The sequence below is a fragment of the Triturus cristatus genome, chromosome 1_2 (genome assembly GCF_964204655.1).
Source record: "Triturus cristatus chromosome 1_2, aTriCri1.1, whole genome shotgun sequence".
Taxonomy (NCBI): domain Eukaryota; kingdom Metazoa; phylum Chordata; class Amphibia; order Caudata; family Salamandridae; genus Triturus; species Triturus cristatus.
Window position 1 is genome coordinate 278,563,602 of NC_140580.1, and position 10,995 is coordinate 278,574,596.

Below are 10,995 nucleotides of genomic sequence, written 5' to 3' on the forward strand. Positions count from 1 at the left end.
CACTTGTCTCGAGGTCTAGGGCGCAAGGGTAGGATCTTGAAAAGCAGTCTTATCATTCCAAATCGGATAGCGGCCGTTTTTGTGGCCTGGGCTTCAATGGTCAAAATATCTTCAAGCCACATCCCTAAGCTTTTAATGATAGATTTCGGGGATGGAGGGAGACCAAAGCCAACAGCCCAGCCCAGACCTTGTTCTATGTTGGACTTATTCCCAAGGAAAATTAGATTTGTTTTTGGTCCATTGAATTTCAGGCAGGACTTATACAATCAATCAATCACTAAATCAATCAAGGGGTTTATAAAGCGCGCTGAGGGTCTCAAGGTGCTGGGGGGGGCAGCTCCGGATCAGTCGAAGAGCCAGGTTTTGAGGTCCCACCTGAACGTGTGGAGGGTTAGGGAGCTTCTGATGTTTACAGGGAGCTTGTTCCAGGTCTTGGCTGCGTTGTAGGAGAAGGCTCTCACGCCCATTCTGAATCTGCTAGGGCGAGGTCGACGGAGCGGAGGTTCCTCTTGGGTACGTCGAAGGAGACTCTCTCATTGAGGTATTTGGATCCGATGTTGTTGAGGGATTTGTAGGTGTGGGTGAGGAGCTTGAAGGTGACCCTCTTCTCGACGGGGAGCCAGTGGAGGTCTCGAAGGTGTTGGGTCATGTGTTTGTGACGTGGTGTCTCGAGGACGAGTCTGGCTGCGGCTTTCTGGATGGTTTGGAGTCTGTGTAGAAGAGTTCTGTTGATTCCGGCGTATAGGGTGTTGCTGTAGTCCAGTCTGCTGGTTATGAGAGCGTGGGTGACGGTCCTTCTACAGTCGGGGGGGATCCATTTAAAGGTCTTGCGGAGGATGCGCAAGCAGTTGAAACTGGTGGAAGTAATGGCGTTGATCTGGCGTTTCATTGAGAGGGAGGAGTCGAGGGTGATGCTGAGGTTTTGTGCGTGGTCTGTAGGGGTGGGTGGATTCCCGAGGGCCACCAGCTGTTGCCCCAGGCGGAGTTGCGGGGCCCGAGGATGATGACCTTGGTTTTCTCTGAGTTGAGCTTCAAGCAGCTGTCTTTCATCCAAGCTGCGACGTCCTTCATTCTTTCATGGAAGCAGAGTCAGGTGTCTTCGGAATTCTTCGTGAGTGAGAGGATGAGCTGGGTGTCGACGTATACTATGCTGAGCCCATGATGTCTGACAATGGTGGCGAGGGGGGCCATGTAGATGGTGAAGAGCGTGGGGCTGAGCGATGATCCTTGGGGTACCTCGCAGTTGATGTCGGTGGGTTCGGAGAAGCAGGGAGGGAGATTTATCCTCTGGGTTCTGCCGGAGAGGAAGGATTGGATCCAGTCAAGGGCAGCTCCTTGTAACCCCGCGTCGTGAAGTCTGGCTGCGAGCGTGCAGTGTGAAACGGTGTCGAAGGCCGCAGAGAGGTCTAGAAGAATGAGGGCTGCAGTGTGTCCCTGGTCGAATAGCATGCGGATGTTGTCAGTGGCAGCGAGAAGTGCGGTCTGGGTGCTGTGGTTGCTGTGGAATCCAGACTGTGAGGCCTCTAAGATGGAGTCATCTTCGATGAAGGCGGTCAGCTGGGCGCTTACGAGTCTCTTGGCGTCTTTGGCCACAAAGGGGAGGAGAGAGATGGGCAGATAGTTTTTCAGGTCCGTTGGGTCGGCCATTGTTTTCTTGTGGAGGGGTTCAACCTCCGCCCGCTTCTTCGTCTGGGAAGATGCCGGATCTGAAGGAGGCGTTGATGGTCCATCCTAGTTCAGTTGCGATGGCGGCAGCAGCCCTGTGGAATATGTGCAGCGGGCAGGGGTCCGATGGGGCTCCTGAGTGGGTTTTCCTCATGGTCGCGGTGATGTGTTCGACGGTGGTGGGATCCCAGGTCATGACGGTTGGCTTTTCAGCGGTGGTAGGGAGGGGGGTAGCGTCTGACGTCTGTTCGCTGAAGATGACGTAGAGGGTCTTGATCTTCAGATGGAAATAGGAGCTGAGCTTGTCGCAGAGTCCCTGGGAGGGTGTGATGTCCGTGTCGGGGGAAGAGAAAACACCAGGGTGGGTGTCTTCTGCATATGAGACTATAGAGATTCCAAAGGTGGCTACAATATCTGCCAAAGGCTCAAGGTATATGTTGAACAGCGTGGGTCTAACTGAGGACCCTGCAGGAGCCCACAAGCCACCAGCAAGATGTTTGAAAAACAGTTTCTGTCAAAAACGTGAAATGTTTGTTCCTTTAAAAAGGAACCCTCCCACTGCAGGGCTTTTCCTGTGATACCGGCCCGACCCACTCTATCTAAAAGTATGGAGTGGTCAACAGTATCAAGACTGGACTAGACTGAGATCCAGGAGCACAATAGCCACTGTTGCCTCCTGATCTAAACTCCTTTTTCCTCTTCCACTACTGCCAGAAGGGTGGTCTTTGTACTATGTTTGGGACGAAAGCATGTTTGTGTCTGGTGTAAGATTAAGTTATCTTCGAAAAACTTCGGCAGACATCTATTCACAGACTTTTCCCCCACTTTACTTAACCCTGGGTGCAGAGATATAGGACAAAAATTATCCAGAAAGGACAGGTCAAGATTTGGTTTCTTTAGGTCAGCTCTGACCATCTCATGTTTCCATGGTAGCTGCACTATGTCTTTTCCAGGGAGATAGTGGCTGATTCTAACAAAATAGAGAAAATAATTTCCAGCTCTAACGTGAGAATTCTCATTGGTGCTGGGTTAAGAGGGGATCCTGATTTGATTTTCCCAAAAAGGACAGTAAACTCCCCTAAAGAAAGAGGGGGAGGGGGGGGGGGGGTTGAGAAAGGATGGGCAAGCATCAATTCACACACATTTTCAATGGAGTGGCATTTTCACTTTCACCTTCCTTTTGGAATGATTGGTAGATGTTTATGATTTTAGAATTGAAATGCTCAGCCAGAGCATTCAACCAGTGGATGGTTTAGTTGCATAGGCAATACTAGTAGGCCCCAACAGGGACTCTGTAATTCTGAACATTTCTCTAGGGAAATTCGCTGCATTGTTGATTTTAGTTTCAAAAAAGGAAGCCCGGGCTTGCCGAATTTCAGGGTGGTAGTTCCTTACTTTCTCCCAGTACAATAACTTTTTATTTGCATCAACATCCTTCCTCAATGCCCTTTCTGCAATTTTACACTCTTTCTTCAGAGTTTTGAGGTGCGCAGAGTACCATGGAGCCGATTTATTTTTAGATTTGTGGCTTATGATCTTACTGGGGATAGTTTGATCTAAAGATTCAATCAACCATTCTGTTGTAAATTGGCAGCGATTGGGTTAGCATTAGCGGAAGCCATCTTGTATTTAGAGGCTATCTTGTCCATTTTATGGAATCCATTTTGTATTTCTGGCAGCCATTTTGTTTGCCATGTGCTGCCACGTGCTCACCATGTGCTCTGTCCTCCCTCAGTGTTGACTGCTCTTGTAATCTGCCTAGAAACGAACTATATTTAGCATCTTCCACCTTCGCACATGCCCAGTTGAGTTTGAAGCTGTCCTTGCAGCTGTTAGTAGTATGTAACTGTCAGGATGTGTTTACTAGCATTGGCAAACTGTTAACTCCTCCTACTTGTCGACTGTGCATTTCTATATGACCTTATATGTACATAAAACCTTCTTCTGTACTTGTACCGCCTTCTTTTGAGCCCCTGTGTGGGTATAAAAGGACCATGCTCCTTCTGTTCGGTGTGCTACTTCATGCATTACCGAAGGGTGCTGTGTGAATGTAGTTCCACCTAATGAGGTTTATTAAACCTTGTATTTTCTATTCCAGTTTCTGTGCCAACTTCTTCCTATTGGTCTGAGGACTCTGTGCAGAGAAGGGCGAACCCCTTGCACTGCTAGGCCTTGATGAGGCTTTCTCCGACAATTCCATAATCACATTATTCACATTTTGAGGATCTGAATTTAAACAAGGTGAGGGTAACCTTAAAATGTTTCTCCAGCTATAACGATTTAACTTAGACCATAGCTGGTCTTTAACTCCTTTCTGTCTCTGAGGAGGGATAGGTTTGGGTACCTCAAGAATTATGGAGATCAGATAATGGTCTGTCCAAGAGAGCGGCACAGGGTCCAAAACTTGTAATAGGGGATTGGTGGTAAATACAGGGTTCAAGCGTTGGGCCCTGGACTCTTTGTTCCAGTTGGATTGCTGCTAGGTCAAGCCTAAAACGTACTGCTTGGGCATCACTTGCTTCCTCTAAATACAGGTTTAGATCCCCCAATATCGTAAAAAAATGACTATATTTTGTGGCCAGATTTGAGAGAGTTTCTGGGAAAGACTGAATATATTGACCAGAAGGACCTAGGGAACTATAAACTAATATCCCTGCGAAGGTGGATGTAAAAGACATTGAAATAGCTAACACAAGACTTTCGCACTCAGGATTGCAGAATGGTCAGTTCGACAGATAAAACTAGCCTTCAAAATGATGGCCCAACCTCCACCTTCTATTATTTTCTCTAACCTAATGTATTATATACTAATTTGGGGGAAGGGCTTGAACGATTTTGGGTCCTGATTCCCCATGAAGCTAGGTCTCTGTGAGGAAAGATACATCTGGTTTAGCATCTTCCAAAAAAGAAAAGATATCCAACGTATGACATGGGAGAGATCTGCAGTTCGACAAATATATATTTCCTTCCAATTTAAGTAAAGATTTACTGACTGGCACTTCAACTGACAAAATGTAATCACAGTACTTGCATATGTTGTCCCCCTCAGACTAATCCATTGCTTGACTACAGCCCTCTTTTGAGGCTCCTCTTAGCTTCATCAAAGAGGCTCTGGGATACACTCTTATATTGGAGGCTGATAGGCAGAGTCTCTAGCCCCTATTCCCATTTGGGCGTGGACGGGCGCAGCAGGTTTGCCTTTGCCGCGCCTTTGGCACACCCACTGCCCCAACATCTTTTATCCCTACAGTCAACCACTATAGCAATGACCCCATCAGTGACTCTATGGTTGTACTCTATGATCACTAAAGTGCAGTACAATCCCCTTTCAGAGCTCCCTGGAACACAATTGCTCAACAAGTTTAAAAAGATTTGAAAAGAATATCACAGAGCTTTAACACAGCTTGCTATGCGTGCAGTGCATACATATTTGTAAAACAGATTAAATGATTAAAATAAAAATCAGCTGAATCAGAATGTGAATGACTTTTAACAGAGTAGCGGCTGAAGGAGGTCAACTTTAAGCCCCATTATTTATGTCTGTGAGTTATTATTTTAGGCATTACTATGTATTCATTTGAAGTGATCTGGCAAAACAGTTAAAGCTGTCTTTTGCTAGACATAAAGATACATGCATATCAAGCAGAGATCCCACTTCTGAATATTTTGTTGCAGCCTCTATAAACACCAGTGGTAAGTTCCCGTGTCTCTTTATCTTCCCAAGAGTTAAGATTTCTAGGATATATGTTAGTATTCAATTGCAATAAATGATTAATATTCTTAAAACCAGTTAAATAAATGAAAAATTCAAAAGAGAAAAAAGATATAAAACCACATGCACATGTGCACACACACACACCTCAAAACACTGTGATAGCATTTGTTGCAATATTAGTACATACTGAACACAAATAACTTTTCTAGGTTAATCACTTGAACATCACTCCATGAAAACACATTGAGAACCTTTTCGTAAGTCAATGTGCTAGTAGGTTTACAGACTTGCATATTACAACACTGGAAACTGAATCCGCTCTAGGAGCTTCCAGGTAGTGCACACCAGAGGTAACTTGTCAGCAATTAACACTAGCATTGTGCACATCAGCTTCTAAGACCTTCCAGTTGTGGCTGCTAAGGCATGGACCAAATCACATATGCAGAGCACTGATGGTAGTATTAAGTCCTACCAAGCACTGATGCACTTTTTCCAGGGCTCCTCCCAGGGGATCTATTTTGTATAATTGTAACATTGTTATGGTTTTTATTAACAGAAACAATAAATTATCAATTTATTGATTGATTGAGTGATTGACATTAAGCAAGCACCGGGAGTGCGAAGTTAAGGCCGTGGGCGGTATCACATGAAGTGAGCACCTGGAGCACTAATATAAGACACAATCTCTGCCACAGTTTAGGGCTGTTATGTGTCTTAAGTGGAATGAAAGCTGGAACACCACTAATTTATAACCTTAGACTTAGTGGAGGGAAAGCCAACAAGTTAACAGGGAGAGCTGTGCCAGAACTTTGCCAAGGGTGGTCTCTGGCTCTAACAGCTGAGCACAACCCGAGCCTTAATAATATTTGGGAAGTAAACCATGCAACAAAGATCATGTTAGACTATGGTAAAAGGTCTTCAAAACTTAAAAAGTCATTAACACATGGAATCGTTTTATCTTAGCACATCAGATTATAGCTCTGCATTGAGAAGTATTTATTAAACACAAGTTTCTACACATGAACTGAGAAAATATCCAGCCTAGCAGTGATGACAAAGCTATTTGTGAACTAAAAGGCGAGGCAGGGCTCATGTGTACACTATATTTGGGCTTGACTCTTATTATAAGTGGAGCAAAATGTTAGTTTATTAAATCAAAGAAAATATTTTTTTTGTACGGCACACATCATGAACTCATGTTTTTGAAGTATTTGAAGACAGTCTCATATGTGATAACGAACAAAACGAAGGCTCAGTGAGCAAAGGGTTAGCCTCAGATAGGTGTCCAAGCAGGGAAACCGGGATTAATCCTACGTTTTCCCTTTAGATCGGTATCTTTTTCTGACTTCAAATGTTAATGGTTTGTCCTTAATTCTTGGAGGGTGAGATTAGAGTATGGGTGACTAGCATAATCCTCATTTTATTTTTGGGATTTTTATATAGCACGAAACTCACACAAGGACTTAAGAGCACTTCAAAACACACAGAGGCTATGTCACACATTTGTTTTTCAGGACAAGAAGATTTGCCAGGAATTCTCAGGATGCAAAGCAAATGCCAGGATTCAAACCTGATTCCCTATGTTACATGGTCAGCAGTAATATCCACTATTCCACATCACCTTCCGTGAAAGCTTGGCTCTTGTTGGGCTCAAGGTTACAAAAGGATCATGCACTGAGCCAGAGCCAGTCTCTGGCTCGAACCTGGCTCGAGCTTTCAGTGGCTCTCCCACCTCTACTTAGACAATGGTAAATGATTACTTATTACACGAATGTTCAAGATGTGTGCTGCTTTTGGCTGGAAATATAGCAGCATTTATTGACGCAGAAAACAACATTTCATTCTACACACAAAAGCAATATAATAACACAGTTTAAACGTAACTGCATAACCCAACAAAAAAAGTCAAAACAGAACACACAACTATCACAATAAAAAACAACGTCAGATTGAAGTGATGGAGCACAAAATCAAGGAAGCACTAACAATAACACAACACATCACTACTACGACAAAATGGCACACAGAGTCATTGTCACACATTGCTGTCTCTATAACCATGTTTTCATTTCTAGGTGATTAAAGTTGTTTAAAGCACGCACTGCCTTAACTTGCCAGTTGCCACCAAAGACATGAAATAGCGTCAGCCAGAAAACGTTTTGTGATCCAGCACTTGAGGGACAGTGAGGCCACGTGCTTTGCTCGGGTTGTATTCAAGTAATGACTAATATTAGACACTGGGCTTCCTGGTTTCTAGGTTAACAACCTAAACACTATATCACTACAGCTACTAAAACAACGTGCTTCTATTTCTGAATACTAAAACATGTCACTACATGAGGGTCAAATGTAAAAAATCTAGGCAACAATGTATGGCATGCGACGGATAAAAGAGAACAGGTTTGATAAAAAAAAATAGAAATATAAAGTTCGGTAAACATCACTTTCACATGAAACTCGTTTGAACCTTTGAAATGGCACCATAAGAATTTGAATGTATTCAGCTTCAAAAACAATTTACAGATGTACTTACACACATGGAACCCCGCTAAAGTTTCACTCAGAAGCTTTCCGTGAAGTGAAGTACGTTCTCTGTTCATGCCTTATCTCGGACTTTCCGTGAGTGCTGTTAATGGTTTTGACGGTGACATTGAGGTGTGGCTAAAACAAGATTTGCATGTCACTTTAAATTTGCCAACTTCCTCGTTCTTGAGACTTTGTAAAGCTTCTTTATTTATATGTTCAGCTCATAAAAGTCCAATGAAATCCCCTAAAAAACCTGAGATCGTAACGTGGGTCACTCGGCATATTATAAGATATTCATTAATCCGACAACGATCTCAAGGCATCATAAAAAAAAATTATTTTGATTGTGTTATTGAAAAGATACACCCAGTAAGTTTCTTCCTTGAGATTTACAACGCGACTGGCAGAGCAAAGAAGAAACTAACAACAGCTAAGTTATTTATTTCAAAAATAAATATTCCATGTTCTTTCCAGCATACCTTCCATAACTAAAACCAAGACCCAACACATCTTCCACCTCACACAAACCAGTCCAAAACTCAAACATCAAATGATAATAATACAAACATGCAGACAACAATACCGCAAAACATAAAATAAAAAAACTGCAAACATCATTCAAAGAGAAAACGTGAAAAAATAGCTCAGCCACAGACACAATCCCTCACTCTCTTAGGAGCTTTCCTCTCAGCTTGGGACTCCCTTTGTGTTCTCCGTTATGTCCGTTGTTATACAGACAATGGCTTCCTGGTACCAGGACACGTCTTTGTACAAATAGTTTCTCTTTGTTCCACCATTTCCCATCTTCTAACTTCACCTGATGCTCTTTGACTTGCACCACTTTCCTATGAGCAGAAAACTTAAAATGCCCCTGTAGTGTCTTGTGAGTTACAGTTAGAGAAGACAGGGCCCTTTTGGTTCCTGACAGACTCCGTAGAACAGGGAGGTAAGTGAGAGGGTCAAAGAATTCATGATATAGAATGGTCAGTTCACAGTGACACACTGATGAATAAGGATGTGTAATGCCAAGCAGCACTGTGTGTGGCGTGACCATTTACAAGTACCCAGGCTGTGGTAGGACCCTACAACTGGCAATGAGATACGGGATTACATAAACCCCACAACCTGAAGAACTGAGTTTTTCATGGTCCAGCAAACTGCTTGTGTGTGCGACTTGTGCCTCAGTTGAAGTGAAAACCGACAGTTGACGTATATGGAGTCAAAGCAACATTCCAGCCAGTGCCACGCCTGCGAGGAAAGTGAAGGCCTTACAGACAGGGTGTTTGTTGTCAGCTAAATATTTGATGATAAAGTCGAGACTAGAGGTACTGCGCCACAACGCGATACCGAATCATCATTCATACAGTTCGATAATCCTAAAGGCAATGACAACCAGATACGGAAAGTGCAGCAGGCAGCGACAGCCAGGTGCAAGAGAACGCTGTGAGCACAAGCAGGTGAACGCAAAGAAATGATAAAAGCAGAGAAATATTAGAAGCAGCGACAACCGAACAAAACATAAAGAGAATACATTCATGCTTACCAGCACTTGAGTAAAGAGAGTTATCACAACACAGCCTTTGGCCCAGGGGGTTGTGAATATGGAGCCGGTAATCCCTGAAATGAACACCACAGAAGGTGTTGGGTGCGTTCTGCACAACTTGACAGTCCTTCAGAAATTGAACGGCTCCAATGGCAACGCAAAAGGAAGCCACACAAGTTCAGGTTGATGAAAACGATAAAGATCCTGAAGCCAGCATGTCGCAAGGACGTACAGCTGGTAAAAATGGTGCAAGAGCACACAAGAGCAGCATACACTCTCATCAGTAAGGGCCAAAACTGGCTATAATGCTGTTGTTTCCTAAAACCACTGCCTGCATTCGATACAGTCAAAAAGCGAAATATTGGCAACAGATGCACTGCCTGGGTCGAAACCTTTGATGATTTCATGGAGGTCCTGGAAGATCATTCAATATTTAAAGAATTTGACAGGTGACGGTGTAAAAGAAGTGATAAAGAAAATACTACGAAGTGATGAAGTGACGTACTGTCAAATTAAAGAAGCGTTAAACACCAAGTTCAATCCAATGTGAATGTCGACTATGAAAGATACATATTCAATCAGGAAAGGCAGAGAGCTTGTGAAATGATGAATGAGTTGTAGAAAGACTTTATTCACTCAAAAAGCATTGCAAGTTTGATGAGTTTAACGATGAAGAGGCTATGTGTCTCAGAGTAATAGATGGTTGCTGCTCTGATTCCTTCAGACGATGAATGCTAAAAGAGACACTCAACATGGGGCAAGTACTCATGGCTGACAGAGTGGAGGACAGAGCTGAGAGAGAGGCAGCTGTAATGGAGGCAGGAACGGCCCAAAAGGAATCAGCACTGAGTGTGAAAAAAAAGTCAAAACACAAGGCCGAAGGACATAAAGTAATGTCGCCAAAGAAAAAGAAGTTGTGTTTCTGTTGTGAATTTTCCTTTCCACATGAGGGTAGGTGTCCGCCATTGGACAGATATGCAAAGGTGCTGGCAAGAGAACCATTTTGTAACAGTCCTCAAAAGGAGGGAAAGATCAAATGCGTCACGTTGAGAAAACAAACTGGAGGCAAGATCAAGTTCATCACATTGAGAAAATAAAATGGATGCCAGAAAGCTCTAGACTCAACATTCTAAGCACGTCTACAAAGCCAAGCAGCGGCATCCGTTGAGGCAAGTGGAAAATGAACAATGTTGATTGTCGTCAAACTCTTCATCTAAAAGTTCACTACCGTCATTGTCGAGCGACAGTGAGGAAGATGGGAGTGCGATGTAGGGTTAGCTTCTTGCAAGAAAGAAGGCTGGTCAAAACTAGGCCGACAAGTAAAACTGCAAAATGTATTTGGACACTGTCCCAAAATCAGACCTAACAGTGAAGGGGTGTTCCATACCTCTTATTATAGAATGCGGAGCACGAGAAACATTATGCCTGTGGAGAAGTACAATGAACTGTCTCCAGTGCCCCTTTTAACTCCCTCAAAAACCTAAGTGTATAAGCGGGCTGTTTCGATACCACTGCAAAGTCAAGGTTAATTCATGGCCACTGTGAA

At 43.5% G+C, this 10,995-nt stretch overlaps 1 protein-coding gene across 6 annotated transcripts in view; it reads right to left on the bottom strand.

Moving 5' to 3' along the window:
* Positions 1-8,023, bottom strand: part of LOC146867157 (uncharacterized) — a 1,274,092-nt gene extending 1,266,069 nt beyond the window's left edge. For all 6 annotated transcript variants that reach the window (XM_085603699.1, XM_085603695.1, XM_085603693.1 and 3 more), the window contains exon 1: positions 7,914-8,023. The gene's annotated coding sequence lies outside the window, so the exon portion shown is untranslated. The remainder of the gene's footprint in view (positions 1-7,913) is intronic.
* Between the last annotated feature and the right edge of the window lie 2,972 nt (positions 8,024-10,995).